The 20,586-nt window shown below is 28.0% G+C and overlaps 1 protein-coding gene across 2 annotated transcripts in view; it reads left to right on the forward strand.

The window, feature by feature from the left end:
• LOC107436476 (homeobox protein TGIF2LX) overlaps positions 1 to 20,586 on the forward strand; it is a 50,612-nt gene that overhangs the window by 18,503 nt on the left and 11,523 nt on the right. For both annotated transcript variants that reach the window (XM_016048212.3, XM_016048213.3), the window contains one exon: positions 14,528 to 14,624. The gene's annotated coding sequence lies outside the window, so the exon portion shown is untranslated. The remainder of the gene's footprint in view (positions 1 to 14,527; positions 14,625 to 20,586) is intronic.

Consider the following 20,586-nt stretch of genomic DNA (forward strand, 5'->3'; position numbering starts at 1 on the left):
ATTAGGATTATGAATCTCTGTATAAAGCGTTTTAATTACATTTTAGGTTCTTTTACTTTTAGCACTTAAAACGGGTGTCTATAGCTTAATTGTTTCTCGAAAGTTAGTGCATTCAACTGAAAGTACTGTAACTTTTATCAGCAATGGCAATCCAACTGACACTTTGCATAATTGGTGTGATAATCGTCTTCCTTAAACAATACAATGTCATAAAGATAATAATTTTTTAGGAAATTTAAATACTTACATACATTGTATACATAGTTCTTGCATTAAGCCAGAAATTTATTAAAACTGTTTAAAATGTTTATGTTGCTTAATTCGGGAGAGAGAATTTCATATCTGAAATTAGTTTAGCTTCCATAGCTAAGAGTTTTTAAATGACATTTTTAGTCTATTTTTGTAGAAATACGCATATTTAAGAACGTCATATATAACAGGAGGTCGCATAAATGCTTCGACAAACTTCTTGGGAAGTTAAGGCACATCATCAGGATTAAAATTGTACGGAAGCGCTTGGCCGGAAATGTCGTTGCATGCGAGTAGGGACGCTTCCCTATTATAACCTGTTCAGAAGTACACTAGGAAACAATTCATAATAAGGGAAGCCCCCCTAGAGGCGTATAATGGCATTTTTCAGGCATGGGTTTCCATGCAATATTAATCCGGATGATGTGCAATAACTCACAGCATATATGCGACCAAATGCTATATTTAACGTTTTTAAACTTGTAAACTTCGGCAAAGGAACAAACTAAAAATATCATTAAAAAATGGGGCTTGAAGAGAGAAACAGATTGCAGATTTAAAATTAGCGATACAAAGGTATCTAAGATCTGTTAAAAATCGAATACAACAGAAAGCAAAAAAAAAAAAACAGTTTCATATATGACAAAAATTAATTAAATAAAACCAACTGTTGTAATTGAGAATCCGTTTGATTTCTTTTCGGAATTATTATTCAATACTTTAATCAAACAATTGTTTAAAATATACACAATGTGAATAAAAAATCTCCCATTCATATTTTCTTTTTTCACAGTAAAAGGAAATGCTACATTTGTAGCTGTAGTTCCATTCAATTGATTTGTTTATGTTAGGAAATAAATTTATTTCTTATGAATGAAGAAGACATGATATTTGTGATCTCATTCAGAAACTGTAACACAGGAAACACACTGTAAGGAATCTGATGAGTGATCGACTCATGGATGAATGACATTTACTTCCTTAGATCTTAATTTAATATGTTCATTCAACAATAAAATATATTAATATGTTTTTCGAATAATTATTGTTACAACATTACGTGTTACATAATTTTACAAACATGAAAAATGACGTAACGATAATAATTTAACAACGTTTCCGTATGCTATCACAATTTCATGTAATGTACACTGAGAAAAAAAGCATGGTCGAAACTACCAGATTATGGTAAAATTCGCGGCTTTATGGAAATACCAAAAATTAATTTTTGCGAAGCGCTTTAGTAATTTTTTTTTGGTAAAATTAACAATAAAATATGGTTTTATAATATATGACAAAACTTGGTAAATAGGGTAAAATTTGGGAATTTTAAAATAATGCCTCAGAGTAGTGCATCCCAAAGTGTGGTACGCGTACCCCCAGGGGTACGGGATAATGGGGGTACGCGTTCCTATGTGAAATATCTTGCAACAAACGAAAATTTCAAAAAGTTTTATTTAAAAATAAAGCTAGTCATGAAAATTACGATTACGTATTTTTCTATTGGCTATTTTTTGCAGAGTTAACAGTTAATAATTAGTGGTGTTAACAGCCAGTTGTGATTTTTACCTTTTGTGCAATTTCTTATAGTAAAAAATACATTATTTTTTTTCTATTAGTGATACACAGCGTTTCGAAAAATTCAGAAAGGGTACACAGAAGTTATAAGTTTGGGAAACACTGCCTTAGAGGATGGCATAAAAATTATTCGTTCGGATAAATTTACTTTTTAGTTTCGTATTTTTTACTAATTGTGTGGTAATAAAAATTACAATTTTAAAAACCAGAATTTCTGGTAAAACGTCACCATATATTACGGAAAAATTACCAAATGAATGGTTTAAATATCGTATATTTTGGTTTTATTAAGCAGAATATTGTTTGTTTGTTTGTTTTTAATTTTAACTATAATTTCCATACAGTATGGTAATTTTACCAGATTTTTTTTCTCCGTGTAAAAACAGGTATGTTGAAAACACAAACCCTCACGAGGACCAAAAAAAATTGAGAAGAAAAAAAGGAAGGGCTCAGTAGCTAAAATAAAAATCAATTGTTAATATTTTTAATTCAATAGGATTATTTATTCAGCTTTAAAAATGCTTTAAATGAAATCTTTTAAATCTGCATACATATTGATTCTTTAAAAAAAATTGCTTACAATTATTTTTGTATAAGCGAATACGTTTAAACCATTTAAGATAAATCATTTCCGAGCAGTTGAAACTTATCTTAAATTCAATACTAAAACTTAAAATCGGGAATAAATTTCTGATTTTTTTTAGCATATAATTTCAGAAATTTTTAAGTAATTTTTATCTGATAATCCCTTACAATAAATATATATATAGGCTTAGACAGTAAAAATGAACATACAAAGTGGTCCCAGTTCCCCCTTTTAAGAATTTTGCCACTTCTTACTGTTCTTTATATTATTTAATTGTTTTTTTACATGTCAGATTTTATGAAAACTAGGCACATTGTTGTATATGTTGTTCCGTAATGACCACCCTTAATATATATTTTTAGAATTCTTTCTAAAGAGGTTTACACGTTAGGGTTCGAAAATTAATACTGTAGGAAGGTAAAGAACAAAATTTTATTAACTAATGAAGTGGATAGCACTTGTCATTCAAAATACAATCATTAAGAATAATCAAACAGGTTTAGGTGTTAGCAGCCCAGTCGAAATAAATAGTGATTTGTTAGTTTCCTATAGTGTTTTTATTTCCACTTGCTTAAATATTAATTCATGGCCCCTGATGCAAATATTTTCTTATTATTTCATGTTTGAAAGATTCTAAATATATTGTATATTGCGGATTATGAATATTGAACACTCTATATATAGCCAGATAGTGTTAAAATTAGTTGTTGTTGCGCTGTTTCATCACTGTACTATAGCATTTCATTTTATAAATGTTCAAAAGCCTGAAATGATGTAGATTAAAAGATAGCAGTTTTTGCAATTCCGTCAATTCGTGCAAATATTGTTGAAATCTTAAATTGAACAATGATTCTAATCGAGTTAAAGAAATATTAGTTTTCACTGTAATATGGCTTAATTCAGCTATGGATTAAGATTTCTCAACAAATTCGAACCATATTCAGACTAAAATACCTGTTTTAAATGTGAAAAGTGGATACCAGTTGCAATATCAGGCATAATGAATTTGTCCTTTGTCTAATCGTTAGAAGACTCGATATATTGGTAATAAATCCTCATTTACTTTATTATGTAAGGATTACTTTCTGTTCTGACTTAAGTCATGTCTCTTAAACTAATAATGAAAATTGAAAAACTATTTTAAAAAAAAAGAAGCAAATTAATTGGGATGCTATTTTTAGCGAATTAAGCGAATAATTTTTAGCGCATTGTTATATTGTTATAATGCTTCGTAATTTTAGCTGCTTTCGTTACATTTTGGCTGTTAGATTATATAATGAGCATATCTAATGCAAAGGGAAATAATGAAAATTTAGTGGGGAACATTTAGGAAAATGACTTTAACAAGGATCTCTTTCCCTTTCATCTTTTAAATGAACGATTATATTGATCTTATTTCCCGAATCCTTCAAGATGTTGCGTGATGGATTTAGATAGATTTTCTTAAGTCCTTTCTTAGGTTTTCTTAAGTTTTTTCTCTCTGTTTTTTTTCACCACACAAATTGAACCTAGCTATCGACTTTTCCCTAAATCGTGAAATATATTTGATGGTAAAAACATACTTTTGGAAAGACTATTTTTGGGTTTGCATGAAGCGTTGGTTAGAAGTTCTTCTGTTTATCAAAAAAAAACTTGTTCTTTTGAACATAATTCAAAGCAGCTTTAATTAAAACTTAATTATCTTTCAAACATCAGGGATCTATTTACGATAACCAAAATAAATAAATTAAAGTAGAAATCTTTGAAAACCACGTTTTAAAAAAGAGACATATATATATATATATATATATATCTTATTATATAAAAACTAATTTCCNTATATATATATTAGTGACATTTTTAACTGTTACGAAATATTTTATTCAAAATTTTGTAACATGAATTGAAGCATGAATTTTGTTTTAGCAAAATTACATCGTTTATTTGATTTAATCGTGAAATTAGATTGCTACAAGTAAAAATCCCAGTTAAAGTAAAAGGGAAAGGATGAGGTTTGTGATTTGCTTATTTTTGCCGACAAAGAAGTCCAAAACTATTAAAACATGCTTGCGTCATGTTTGAACGACCCCCCCCCCACCTAAAAGTACCCCACGTTCTTCGTTTGATGTGTGAAAAAAAATACAATTATTTCTTCCTTTTTTAGTAAACTTGAAATCTTCAGTTTTTAATTTATTTTTTTTAATTTTATAACTTAGATAAACAACTAGACGTCTTACGTAATTGTAAGCAAATAAAAGCGAGTATCTTGTTAGTTTTATATTTAGTCCACAAACAAATATTTCTTTTTAGAAACTTTTCTTTTCTTTTGTTTACCTCGTTTTTTTCCGCTTAAGTTTAATTATTAATAGTTTATTTCCCTTAATGAAAACTAATTCGTTCTGGAACAATGACTACACATCAACCACATGCTTCTAGCATAATTATTTTTGGAAATCTTTTGTTTTGATCAATTCAAAAAATTATTTTATAAAAGTTTAAGCAGATTTAAGTTATTTTATAAAATCAAAGTCTTACAATTTTTTCATAATGTAACAATGAAACATTCTACTGTAACGAGAAAAAAAACAATTTGTGAAAGAGTATTTCTTTGTTTTTCTCAATAAATAAATATAAATTCATAATACGCAATCAATATTGCGTATTATGAAATTTCAATATAATAGTGGCATTTTAAAAAATTTATTAATCATCTGGTTTCCATTACAACATTAATATCTTTAGTTGATTTATTTCACATTTTTCGACTGAGCAACTTAACTTTTTATTAACAATGCTATATGTGCCAAAAAGGACTATGCTAATGATATTGTTTCATGATCTTGAAGTCATGCTGTCACGGAGTTTAAAACAATAGACTTGAATAAAGCATTTCCTTTTCCTAAGCATAAGAAAGCATAATTCTTCATACGTTAAACAGAGGCTAGATAAGCTCCTTCCTATTTGACTATTTTGCGATAAAAAAAATTTAAGCTACTCCTTCATTGTAACATTTTTATCATAACATATCGTCCCCATTTAATTGTATACGGAACAAAATTATGTTGTATGAAACCAATGTTAAACCACTTCACTACCATCAGTTATAATGTGGTAATATAAAAATTAGAAATTTAACGCGTCTGAATATTCTTCAATTAGAGATTTCTTTGGAAGGAAAAAATAGTATTATCGCACACATATTATGCCTTTGATTTGCATTGATCTATTTTTAAATCTAAATGTCACTTATATTTATTCATGCAAATATTAACAGTTCTAATTATAATTGTTTATTAATCATTAAATATCAAATAGTTAACACTGATTCTTCAAAATACTATACTAATATAAATGTATTACATACTATTTAAAATTAAAATTTCATAAAAATTACAGCATTTAAGAATGCACTCCCCCCCCCCTTTGTAACTGAATAATCCACAACGTAAAAAATTCCGGTGAATTCAAATTACAGTAAAAAATACTGGTACCCAGGGTGCATCTTCCGAAAGAATAATTTTACCGTAAAATTTTATGCCGTACATTTCAAAGTATTATTTAAATTTAATATAGTGATTCAGTGATTTTACAATAAATATTGCTGTAAAAATTACGGTGTATCAGATTTTTTGTACCGTAAAATTGCACGGTAAAAAGAATAGGCACCCTGGGTGCTGGTATATTTTAACTTAATTTGTTCCGGAATTTTTTACATTGCGCTTTATTAAATAATATGAAATAAGTATAAATTATTTCATATTATATTAGTGGTACTTCTTTGAGTGGGCTGATTGTATTCGTTTCATAATATTAAACTCAACAAGTTAAAATTTTGCAACCCAATTCAGATAAACGGGTAACTCTCAAGTTAAATGGGACTAACTCCTGTAAAATGATTAAATAAAATCAGTTTTGTTTTTGCATAGATAGGAAGTCAAACAAAACAGGTCATAATAATGATATCTAAAATCTAAAGTTATTCCACATTCATAACAAACGAACCTCTATCATATTTCTAATAAAAGTCCTTTTGTATATCAAGTCAAAGTGCTCAATAAATATCGAATATTTGATCTTAATCGTAAGCGATGCACTTCATTAAGAAATGAATCAACTACAATATATAAATATATATATATATATATATCTTATAGAACATAACTTTATAACAAATTTAGAACTAAATCACTCGAATGGCTATCCAGAAATTGAATTTTAATTACAATAGTTGAGGTTTTCCTTTCAAACCGTTAAGATTCCATTCTAGTTCGTGAAAATCCAAACGTTAGAACAAAAGTTATTTTGAGAGATTCGTTTTTTTTTTTTTTTCTACCACACTGTACTACCTTTTTTTCATATATAAACAACTTTTTGTCGCCGAAAATTAGTGGATTAATGTATAAAAAGTTACAGGCATCATTTTCATTATTTTTTTTTATCTAGCAATATTTTTAGCTTAATTATATTTGATTAAAATAGCAAAGAAAAATTATAAATAAATAAAAATCAAGAAATAGAAATTAATATCATTTCAAAGATATCTAACCTAATGTATATAATTCTAATATAACTCTATGTGTTTCAAGTATCTTTTATATAATTTTCAATATGAATGTAAAAAAAATTTCAGTATGTCGTATTATTATTAATGCACTATCTCTTAACTCTTTTCTTCTTGAATTTTTTCCCATATTAACTCCTTTTTTCCCCTAACTTCGGCTTACTTTTTTGTAAAACATTCACTCAGTCTAATAATTTTGGTATTAACTTTTTCGTCAGATTGTTCTTGATTTATTGGTGGTGAAAAAATATTAATGGTATAAAAATGATGCGAGCGTTACTTTCAACAACTATCAATTTAGATGGAAAAATTGCTGGGCTTGACCCCATTCCTTTTCAGAACCAAAAGGTAATCAATTTTGAATCATCAATTTTTCATGCTCTTGTTCATTCGTGGAACTCGAACCTTCATTTGAATCTAATTTTTAGAAAGTCTAATTTTTTTTCGGAATTCTTAAGAAGAAAAAAGAAACGATGTCGAAAATGTATAAATTGTATGTTGACTAAAACTAATAAATAAAAACTAGTGAAATTTCAACTATCACATTTAAATCTTTACTCCAGTAAAATGAATATTTTAACTTAATATTTAAATCCTTTGGCATTTCTGTTCATTGTGTGTAGCTTTATTCAAAATAGAAAATATCAGAATTTAAAAAGAGCAAGGCATGAAATATCATTGAAATCAAAATTTGTTGTATTTTGATTAATAAAACTCGAATTCAATTTTAACAAATTTTGCAATAAATCAAAATTTAACAGACTACGATTACCTTTAATTTCCTCTTAAGTTGAAACCATTAAGATATTTCTTTCACCATAAGTTTTAAACTTAATGTATTTCAAGTTATTTTTATGGCGATAATTTTTTCATAAAGATAACTCTTCAAACCACTGTTTCTCGCAAAAGTTTCAGGTACGTTAATTCTAATAAAATTCATGTATAAATTTTAATTACATCACTTCATTTATTTTGGAAAAAAATTTCGTATAAATACACGGCTGTGACATTTTGAAAATTCTCAAATATCCAGCTTAAAAGTTCTGTCTAGCTATGAGTGCATTGTGGCTACCCCCTATAAATTCAATAACTGTAAATTCTACAGAAAAAAAGAGAAAAAAACATTTTTCACTGGAAGAAACTGTTTAAAGAAAAATACAATTTTTTTCTGTCTTTAACCCCTTGGGGACGGGTGATTCAGAAAAGCATTCGTACAAAATCAGGATCAGGACGTAATTAAATAAAAAACGGTAACTTAAATGTAGTCGTTTCTAATTTGACAGACTTACTTTGCTTTTACTTTAATTATTGTTAGTTTAATCATATATATAATCAATGTTAATTCAAAGTATAACTAAATAGTTTTATTTTGAACAAAGTAATGGTGAATTAAATAAATCCAGTTTTATCTTTTTACCCTGGTTGATACGGTTTTATGCTGGCACGTATTTGTGACAGTTGGCTCGAAAGGGTTAACTGTTATTCGCGAAGTGTATAACATTTCCGTTTTTTTACGGACTTTCTCCTTATATTTGCTTAAAGCTGTTCTGTTGACAATACGGTTTTTTACTGTTTTTCATCTTAATCATAAACGGATTAAAACCGTTATTTCAAATTCCTGTTTTTGGCTTTCAGTTTTGTTTACCATACAATAAGTTTACCTTTTTTCGAATCATTTTACGATTATTTTCTATACTTGCTCTTACTTTTCAGAAACTACTTTATGGTTTTGTATAAATAAAACTGCTATTCGACTTTAGAATCAAAATGATTCGCTATCGCATTATGTTTCTTTAGGAATAAGTTTTTGGTAAGTTAAGTTGCCAGGCAATTTTATAAGGGTGAGTCACGATAATTTCATGTGCTTTTACACTTAAATATGAGTTCAATAAGACAGTTTAAGAGTTTTCTTCATAATCAAAACTAGAGCTTTGGCAGCACAGAGGACTGAGTACTCGTCTCCAGTGAGGTGACCGAGGTCCGAATCCCTGCGTTGATTGGTCTTGCGTAGCTTTGCTTGTGGCTCTCATCCACCTCAATGCTGAAATAATTAGTTTATTAAGTTTTTTTCTTCTGTTAAAATAGCAGCACTTATCTGCTTAAAAGATAGGTGTTAGTTTTTAAATAACAGTATTTCTCTATGAAATAAGCAGTTTTATACTGGCACACCAGCTGACAGGTTTTTACCCCGCGTATTTAACAGATTCATTTATTCTGCTAAATACAAGGTGCCCCAGAGTATGATTAAAACTGTTGGCGACGCTTAATATTTTAATCTGACAGCTTTCAATGGGGGGAAAATATTGTAAACAACTTCTTGGTGTCTCTTTATATTCTAAAGCTCTTTTGTCTTTGAATTCTTGTTTAACTTGTTCTTCTGATACTCTTTAATTTATTTACATTATCAATATAAAATATAAGTACTTTAAATTGATGATTTTACTAAAAGAAATTCTTGTAACGAGAAACAGTTTAAATGCTAAATAGCGTTCGATTTGAGGAAAACTAAAGTAGGAAACAGTTCTTAGATTCAATTATTTAAAAGAACTTAATGGATTTGAAATATTCACTAACTACATTTTGCATTAAACAATACGAGTTAAGAAATCATTTTAGAAGAACTTAAGGTCCGTTAATGGACTCTCTAAAGATTATCTTATCTTTAAAAACAGAACCCTTCACAAAACATATTGTCTTAAAAACGGATCATTTACTATATTTTTGATTCAAAAAAAAGATCCTTCATTAAATTCTTCTTTTGGAAAACGGAGTCGAAGGAATCTTTAGATCATTATTTTAAAACAGCTCCAAGGAAAAGATGCATTTTGTGCTTTTCTTCCAGAGAAACAGAACATTGTAATTTTAGGTTCTGACTATGATAAGTTTGTTCACAAATTCACAAAAGCCTCTGGAGACTGTTAGTTTTTGTGCTCTTTCACAAACATGATATTTCCCAAAATAACTCCTGATTTTTAATATAACTAAAATTTCAAAAATTCAAGTCTTAGATTTGGATCACTTTCAAAGACTCGTTTGCATTCGAAAAAATTCATGACTTAAATTTCACATTAAAAGTACAAAAAATCATTAATTTTAAGGAAGTCGTATATTTAAAATTCGATTCTTGAAAATCTTAAACTCAAACATTTCACACAAGTTCTCACAATTCAAACTTTTTCGATTTTTACTAAACAAAATAAAACATAGTAAATTTTAAAAAAATTTGCACGAAATTTTCTTTAGATAAGCTAATTTCATAATTGTGTGTAGAAAATTTTTGATTCACTTAAAATATACTCAAAATATAAGGCAATATTTGAAAATTAAAATTGAAATTACCTTTCGACAGCTCTTCTGATTGGGATCCGATTGGGACCATATTTTCCAGATTTTAAGGGTCAGAAATCTGAAACCGCCGAATATAAGGTATGTTTATTCAGAGAAAGTACGTTTTTGTGCCGGATTTCGCAACCTAAAATATCGTCGGAGTTAATTAATTAGCATGTTTGAGGTCACACCAATAAAATTGAATCTCAGTACATAAAAATCCGATAATTCGATTAAAAATTGTTCAAGGTGTTCCATTTATTTATTTTTCATGCACAGTACATCATTCTAAGCAATTTGCCAATTTAAAACACTCACTAATTACTTTTCACACTGAACATTCAGCTAGTTAAGTACAAAAAACTAAAATATGTTATCTTCGGTATGGTTCGCTTGAAGAATTTCGTATTTAATCTATTTAACTGTGTTAGACTTTTATAATTATAATAAATCGTTCATAAAATATTTAAAATCACCATAAATTATTAACAAAATGAATTAAGCTTTTTTCCTTAAGTATTTTTTATCGGGATTGCGTAAACACTGAGAAATGTCAGTTTAATAGGGCTTCAAACTTTCAACAAAACAAGCAATATAAAAGAAACCTTAAAGTATAGTTTGTAATTAGAAAGAATCAAATCGAGAAGTCTAACATTTTGTAAAAAGCCTTTAAAAGTATTTAGTTTCTTTCGTATTTTCTTTAACAGATCTTAAGCATCTCTTACAATAAATCTTAACCATCTATAACTCTAAAGATAAAGCATCAGTTATTCAAATAATTTCTGTTTCAGGCTAACCTGAGTATTTGCCAGAAACTTCAAAAATTTGTTCTTATTTTCCTGTTTTAAACCTTGTAATATATTTAAATATTTAGATTAGTATTTTTAGTACCTTGCCTTCCAACAATTTTCTGATATATATACAAATTTAAAAAATAATAATTTAAGGTCTAGATTAGCAAACATTACATAGATAAAAATTTTCTAAAATGGTAAATTATTCTGCTTTTAAAAAAATACTATAATCAGGTTCATTTTTTTTCTTAAGCGAACGTAAATACTTTTAGTATAATCGTTAAATGAAAGCTAAAAGTTTTACGTATATTTTTGCCTAATTTGAATGAGGAAATATGTTTTTATGATATCATTTTTAAATATTAAATCAATATTCTGTTTTATAACGCAGTGTAATTGAAGAATTGCAGCGTTTTTCATAATAAACGAAAATATTTTTGCTAAGTAAGCAAACAAATTTTATTTGATCTGAAATAAATTCATAAAAATATGTATTTGATGTATTATATAATCTTCAATACGCATTTGATAGACGAGCATTAAATATTTCTGAAGAATATTTTTTTAATATTAATCTTCGAATTGAAATGAAATGATAAAATAAATTGTTATTGGTTCAACCAAAATGCCGACAGTATTTTTTCATCAGCGGTATAATTTTGTTAAAAAACAAAGTTGCATACATGATTTTCAATTTGTTTTTCTTATAAAAACCTGTCTAATAGTTTGTGCGTAAAATTTTATCTAAATTTTTATATTAAAATTTAATCAGATAAAGGTAAAAAATTAAGTATACTATAAATTTTAATTATTGATCGATATTCATTGTTATAAAAAGAAATAATTGGCATTTGATTTGCAAACATCGCAACTCTTTTTGAAAAACAATCTTTTTTTTTTTCAAAATTCAAGAGCTTTTAAATAATTATTGTCAATAATATTTTGTTTGACAACAAATAAAACAATAAAAACAATAGCAAAAAATTAAAAGCAAAAAAAAAACTTTATTAATGACTCTTTATCCCTGTTGACATTTGAATTAATGAGGCTAATTGTTTACAATTCTTTTTGGCTTCTGACAAATGTTATTGTAATTATTTTTAAAAAAATGTAGAGCATAATGAACAATATTTTAAGCAAATCATATTTTTTAAATAGTTATTTGAATTATAAATCTGTTATATACGAGATGTTAAAGAAATGTTTTAATGAATGATAAAAAAAAGTCGATAGCTTTTGTTACAACAAAAGTGTTATAAAGAATAAATAAGGTTTTAAATTTTATACGAATCCAAAAATAATAATAATAATAATTTTTTATATTATATTTACGCTCCCACCATATTAGGAAAATTATTACATATATTAGTCATAAAATATAATTGTCTATATAAAAGTTTTAAAATATTTGTAGTTTGACAAAAGGATCGTTTTCCTTTTTTTTTTCTTTTTTTAAACTAAAATACATATTTCTTTCGAAAAAATAAATAATCATATCTCAATGCAAATATTAATCCTTCAAACGTTGACTATGATGTAAACTGTACAATGATAGGGTTCAATATAATCTAAAGTATCTTTAAGCTGAACAACTTATTAAGTTTTCTGCTATTACATATTTTAACCTTGAATCGATTTTTCTTAGAGTGTAATAAATTGTTTCTTACAGCCGTGCTTGCTAGAACATTTATTCAGAATAATGAGAACAGTACATCCGAACATTTTTGTTTCATGCATAAAGTAGTGGGTTCTTATTTTATTTTACNATATATATATATATATATATATATATATATATATATATATATATATATATATATATATATATATATATCTATATATATATATATATATATATATATATATATATATATATATCGGTTAGATTAAGCAAATACTATGCCATGTCTAGTATTGTCATACTACTACGCGCTCAGACTATTGATGCTTGATAAGAATATTTTATTATTTTATTAAATACAACAATGACTTTTTTCTATAAGGATAAAAACAAGACATCTTCTTCTAAGCGCCTGTATCTCGAATCGGAATTATCTCTATTGGTTAGATTGATCATCAATAAGAAATTCACTAATAAAAGATTGAGCAACTTTTAAAAAATTAAGGGGAAAAGTACCCCAAATATCAGTCGCCAATAGAAAAGTAATCTACTTTATACTATTCTTTACTTTCCAGCTTTGCTCAACTTACAAACTACTCTTAAGTTATAATTTCATAGAAAGAAAAACATTTTGTCTGTGCAGTATTCTAGTTTGTTATTATAAAAAAATATTAGATCTATTTATTACTATATGTCTTTTATACGTATTTATATCCTCATTGTAGTGAGTTCTGATAATTAGAATTCTGTGTTAATTCATTTAATTGAATTTAATTTGTCTTAATCAGTACTCCATCAATTCTTAATTTAATCCTAAAAATTGCAAGACCCAGATTTAAAATGGTGTATTGTTCCTTTAAATGCGCTTAATCTTACAAAAATAGCGAGCTCTGTGATCTGTCTTTCAAATTTTTGTATCGGCATAAATCATTCTGAAAGTATAAAATGATTGGGAAAAATCAAAGATATTAAAGAAAATCCAACTCTTCCACAAAATAGGCATAGATATTAAAGTATTTTAGTCGCAATTTCAATATTAATGCTTTGCTTATTTACTGAAGCTGTGAATCACACTGGCAATATGATGAATTTCTTCGAAGTCACGAAGGCCTTCTACAATCCTCCGCTTTGCAAGTATTTTTGTCCGAAAAGACCCCTTCATTTTTGAGAAAAAGTTGTAATTCACTAAATGCAAGCTAAAATTTCAAAAAAGGAACCGTCGAAAATAACACGCTACTCTTCCTTCATCCTTTTTAAGTTTGCGCTCTCTGTTTTCTAAGAATTAGAGCTGGAAATCAGAATGAGTGTTTCATATGTAAACAAGATCTTGTTTCTATCAACAATGCAAGTCAAAAGAACGAAATATGCGAAGCAAAGCAGTCACGATTTTTCCAGGTTCTCCAATTTTAATCAGTACTCCTTTCTGTAAGTAAAATGTGAAATTCGTAAAAATTACCTTTAAATACCATAAAAGTTTTGTCCAACATTTTATATCTTTCTGTCTATTTAATTTACTGCAATAATGATTTGTTTTAGAACATCTAATATAAAATATTCTTTCAAACTTCTGATTTCTGAACGGAATATTCAAGCTATAATTTAGAAGTTTATTATTCAAAAGCTTCTAAATTTTTTTTAAAGAAAAGTGAGAATTCTTTATTATAATTTAATGAAAGATACTTCAAATTTTTATTTTCTATCAAGTACATAAAACAAATTCTTCTAAGCAAGGCATTTTGTGCACATTTAGACATTTTGTTAATAATTTCTTGGTACTTTTTTCATATGAACTCTTCTGCATTCTTCAAACTTACAATTGTTTTATTTTTCAGACAATGATCTACCAGAGATGATATTCAGCTCACTTTGACTCAGTCGTCTATTTTAGTGGTCGAGTAAAAGATACGCCTATTTTTCTCGTCAAATCTGGTACGTATAAATTCCCCTATCATTTCCATACATATAAATGTATTATTCTATTCTCACTCTAATCTGTTTAAAGTATTTTACAAAAATATTGAAATCATAAAAAGTAAATATACTCTCTTTACACCGAAAAATCATTTTAAGAGCACAGAAGAAAATAAACATCAGTCCAAGTGAGGTAGTTTTAATGCTAACGCCGTTTTAAATTTATTTGATATCAAATTGTGGTAAAACGGTTAAATAAAATTAAAAATCAGATAAATGAAGAGCAAAAAATGGTTCTTAATCAATTTAATTACAAAGAAAGGCTCCAAACGTTTCATTGCTACAAAATTGATTTTTTTTTCTTACGGAAAACTTATGTGGATTAAAGTTTGTATGGGGTTTATTAATCGCTCTTAATTAAGGGAAATTTTCAATGTTCACTTGCCGAGTGAAATAGAAAAGCCACAATTTAAGCCTTGAAAACTGAAATAAATTTTTTTATTTAAAAAGTATGTTAAAAGTAAGTTCCATGGCGAAGGTACAATTAGAGCTATTAATTTTGCACAGTTTTTTTTATAAATATATAAAATTTTTATATTTTTATAATACATACAAATTTGGAAAATATTTTTTGACAAATAAATAAATATGCGTCACGTTTGGGATAAAAACGGGGTATCGAATCTAGTTAAAAAGAATTGACTGTACTTTATAAGGTACAAATACGTTAAATATAGCTCCAATATTGCGTAATTTCTCTTAATAGATGAAAATCATTAAAATCAAGAAGTCATTCTTAATTTTGCACATTTTATGAGACCAAATAATGCAGTGTTGAAGTACCTGAAAATACCTACAATGTAATAGTTCCTGAAGTACCTAAATCCGGTACGTTTTTCATTTTTCGAAAGCTGAGACTTTTCTTGATATTCACATTATGAGCCATCTTTTTTATTAGCATTTGGAACACAGGCTTAAGATAGCCATATTTAACCTAAAAGCTGTGACTAACTATTACAATTATAAATACAACATCATTGATTAAAAAGCATTTTTTTCATACGAAAGTCTTAACATTATGTTGATCCGGGTTAGAATCCTGTGATATCCTTGTTGATTCATATGTTGCTATCGGTTCTTATTGATCACAGTCAAGATATTTCCAGATATCAACGGATTACGGTTTAAAGACCCTTTTTAATCAGGCTAACCGTGAAAGGTTTTCTTCACCATGTAACATATATATCGACCATTTTCCTTCAATAAGTTTTTTGCGAAGAATTAGTCGCAATTATCTCCAAAGACGACTTTGTTTAGTTAGTTTAATATAGTTTTCTTAGTTAGTAGTTAATAAGTAATATATAATAGTTTTTTTGTCTTATGGGTTGGGTTCAGAATCACTAGGATATGAATTTGAACAAAGAGAGACGCACAGCTATATGAATCGGCTATCGGATTATTATTAAAGTATGGATTGAGTATTCAACGTTAGTGAACAGTTTCATTTTAAGAATTGTTGAGCTGAAAGTGATTTCTCTTTGTACTTACCATTAAGTATTAATAGTAGTGTTGTCTTAACTGTCATTTATAATTAATGGAAAAATTAAGATTACTTATACTTGAGCTAACTTTAATCAATAAATAAAGATAACTTAATTAACATAGAATTATAGTCGAATTTGTAAGTATAAGTTGTTTTGTAGTCATTAAATTTAAGATTGCCTTTGTTTGTATTTTTGATGCAATTTCTTTAAAAATGAAATAAAACGCGATATTGCAATTTTACTGCACTATTACAGTGGCAAAATATAATGAAAAGTGAAACGGTTGAGTATTTTCGGAAAAATCCTAAGCAATATTGATTAAATGAAATTCATTAAATGTTTGGACGATAACATAGTTTCAAATAATATTTTTTTTTATTACTTTGAACATTTTTTGTTTACTCTTCAACTGATGCTCTGTATTTGATAACAAACTTAGTGAGACAAAATAAATTATCCGGAAATATTTTTGATCTCAAACATTCTTATCATGGAAACTTCTATGATATTCATGTAAACTCTTCAATCAACAAGGCTAATACTCGATTTAAAAAATTATGCCTTAAGATAGGAGGAACATTTTTTTTTCATTGTTTACTTATTTATTTTTTACCCTTGAAATAAATTATTCGATATGGATCTTTCTAGGATTTTTAACTGCTTATTTTTAAAACTGTATGCCTTATTTTGAATTAAAATTTATTTCAAACTATATGTGCTTAGTTAACAGTGAACACACTCTCAAAAAGTTAATTATTTTAGCTTAAAAAATGTTTCCATAAGTACATTTTTGATACATTATAAACTGTGATACGATGAAGCTTAAAACTACAAAAAATTATTACTGTTATAATTATTATCTGACTCCTATTACATTATATTTATATTGCTAAATATACTATTATATTGATAACTACACAGTTCAGTCACATTAAGGTGACTACTTGTCAAAAGTCAGAATAACCGCCGTTCACAGAAGGACCACTGCAAGACGTGTAGAAAGAGAGTCAATTGAATACTTAAAGATGTTTACTAGAATGTTGAGCCATGTCGACTCCAGTACCATGATCAGCTGGGTTAGATTACGTGACAGATGATTCATGGAGCGACTAACCCAATCAAGATGGTCTCATCGATTCTCGATCGTTTTAAGTCCGAGTAGTAGTTTGTGGCCCATTCTGTTGCTCTTCGAGCCTCGCACGAAAACTGTGAGCTGTATGACACGTCACATTGATATGCTGGTAGATGCGAATTGTTTTTCATCAGGATTATGGCATGTAAGGCTGGGCATAGTGCACCTGGAAAATGCCACCAAATCATTCCTCAGACTACAATGCTCCCTCCTTCAGATTGAATCCTTTCGGCCCTTTTTGCAAGATGTTAGATTTCAGACGTTTCACGTCGTACACGCCAACAATCATCTATCCGATAGAGCATAAAACGTGATTCATCGGAAAAAGTCATTTGTCACCACTCTGTGGAGATCTAGTTGGGGTACTGGCATGCAAATCCCTGCCTTCGTCGCCGATAAACAGCAGTCAGTATAAGTGTATTAACCAGGCCTTCGCTGAACCGTCACATAGGAGACACTGTTGGTAGCCTATTGATTCATCTAAGCTGTCAGTTCTTCAACAGTTACGTGTTTATTCGCCCGAATACATCTCCGCAGCCGTAGTTAATTTCTGTCATCCATGGTCCGTGGTGAATCACATTTGCCCCGAAGTTGATTTTGGATAGTGGCATTTTGTTTCAATGCACGATGCGGATGGTGTTTTTAATATAAATGTAAACAATACCAATCTCGAGTTCTCGAGAAATGACAGGTCTTGAAATGGCGATTCTCGTAACGATTTTCTTCTTTAAAATACAAATAATAAATCTGGCAACAAATATACGTATACAAAAAATGCAACTCAAGAGAGTCTCAAAATACAATGATCACGTTGTGAGCCAAATGGGTTCAAAATACATCGGAAGCAGTAACCCGGATGTATAGGCAGTAAAGAGCTTGCAGTGCACCATAGCTTAGAAAACTCCATCCATATTTTTGGCATGTTGGCAGGCAAACAGTTTAAGAAATTGGCCGTTTCAGAAATGCTTCCCCCCTTGATCCGAAAGGCAATCATCATGCCTTTTTGGTCATCAAATAAATCGTTCTATTTTTGAATCACACCACTGATTTGAATGTTTACCGATTCACTCGGACACCCTTTATATACGCCGCTCCACTGCAATGTGCTGCCATCTGTCATTTGTTATTTCACGTTGACGTCATAAGTAGGTAGTGGTCACATTAATGTAAATGAACTATGTATTTATATTGGCAGATCCTAGTCAATTTTTACTAGTCTTACTAATAAAAAAATTTTTATCCTATAGTTTCTTCTAAAAAATAAAGCAAGATCATTATAGCAAATTTTGAATATCGTTAGAATTAATATATTGAATCTTGGTTAAAATTAATGCGTAAATGTAAGATTTAAACAGTTACGGACTATTCTATTAACTCTAGAAAATTATTTTATTCTACTAATTTTTTTCTTTCAAAATCTCACTACTGAACTAAACTGTGACTTTTTTCTTAGAGGTAAATTAGTAACTCTTTCCATTTTTTTTTTTTTTTTTTTTTTTTGTTTTTTTGCNTTTTTTTTTTTTTTTTTTTGCATTTGAGCTTACTTATTTTTATCCTTTAATGTACTTTATTTGATAACTTAGCGTAAGCAATTATACCATACGCTAAATCACCCTATGCCGCACTGCATCATTTTTTCCCTCCACCACAACTCCTAAACTTATATTTCTAATCAATAAACTTTATTCGCAAAATAAGGAATTTGATCCAATAGTATTTTTGCTGAAAATGATTAATTTATGATTAATCATGAATTTCAAAAATCCATACAATTATTATAGTTTTTAATCATAAGTATTGATAAATTTATATTTTTTGTTTTCATTGACAATCTTTGAAATATATTTATTCCTAACATAAAATCTTTACATCATTTTTACATTATATTAAAATTCTTTTATATTTAAAGAATAAGAACTAATTATTCTTGCCAAATAGTACAATTTTGTTTTAAAATGTAGTCTTAATCATGCACTTTAAAGAAGTTTCATCCCAGGTATATCATCCGTAAAAACCATTTTTAGGGAAGATTTTATACCGTATTTTTTACAGTAATATTTATTTAATTGCAGTGATATTACAGTAAATATTACTGTAAGAACTACAGTATATCAGAGTTTTTTGTTCTGTAAACGGTAAAATGGATTTCACGATTTAAAAAAAAAATGCTGGCACTCTGAGTGCCGGTACTTTTTACCTTAATTTGATGCGGAATTTTTAACAGTGAATATTTTACAGTGCCTTATAAATTTTTTGGCGATCGACTGGGACTTCTGTTCCAACTTTGTACCCTAATTTCTTTAAAATCTAACTTTCAAAATCTTTGAAGTCTGAACTATTTTATTCTTAAAAAAATTTTAAGAGCGTCTTCCTTCGCCATTTTGGATTTAGCTTAAATTCTTAATTTTTGTTTTCTTGATATTTTTGTGCGTATCCAACTTTTGATGATGTAGTATAATTCTGCAGTACAATAAAAGTCGAAAATAATGAGGTTGCTTAGTTATAGATTAGGATAAATAGCGCTTAATAATTTTTAGAACTATAAATTTTTCCTCAAAACTTTAGAGCAATAAAATGATGCAATTTGCGGTTTTGAGTAAGTTATTTAAAACTACACGTTTCTCAGTGTTTAGATTTTTTTTTAAATCTAATTTTAATACAGTTTATACTGCTAAAAGCAAATTTGGATGACAAAATTCTTGTAACATTAATTGCATAAAAACAAAGATACTTATCAAATATCTAAAAACAGGCAACTGTATACTATATAACTCCTTATTAAACTGTTGATTGCAGAATCGCATTGGCAAAATTTTGCCAGAAAAATTAATGCAGAATCAAAAATACCGCAAGATTCTCCAATTTGATTGAGAAGCGGCCTTGTATTTTACAAGTTTCGAAAGATATTGCCAAATAGAGTAAATATCCATCATCAGTTTATTTGCAAAAATTTAATAAGAATTAAAATAATATTTAGAATTTTCCCTCCCCGTCTCCACCCCTTCGACAATTAAGTTCGGTTGAGAGGGAAAAGCTTCTTAAGTGTTGAATTTAATATCGTTATCAATCATTGCAATATACTTTCCTATAAACTTTTAATGTTTCAGTTAAGAAAAATATTATATTACTTAATAAATCGATACTATTCTCACAGTGACCTTGCACCTCAAGCGTTTAAAATTTGTTCAATCAGCGACTTCCCATGACCCCTTTATCGCCATTAGTAAAATGATCAGGTCTAACCATTATCGTTAATTTCCCTTACAGCAACTTAAAGAAAAATCTGATGCGTTGACCATTTTTA

Source organism: Parasteatoda tepidariorum, chromosome X1, assembly GCF_043381705.1.
Source record: "Parasteatoda tepidariorum isolate YZ-2023 chromosome X1, CAS_Ptep_4.0, whole genome shotgun sequence".
NCBI classification, from domain to species: Eukaryota; Metazoa; Arthropoda; class Arachnida; order Araneae; family Theridiidae; genus Parasteatoda; species Parasteatoda tepidariorum.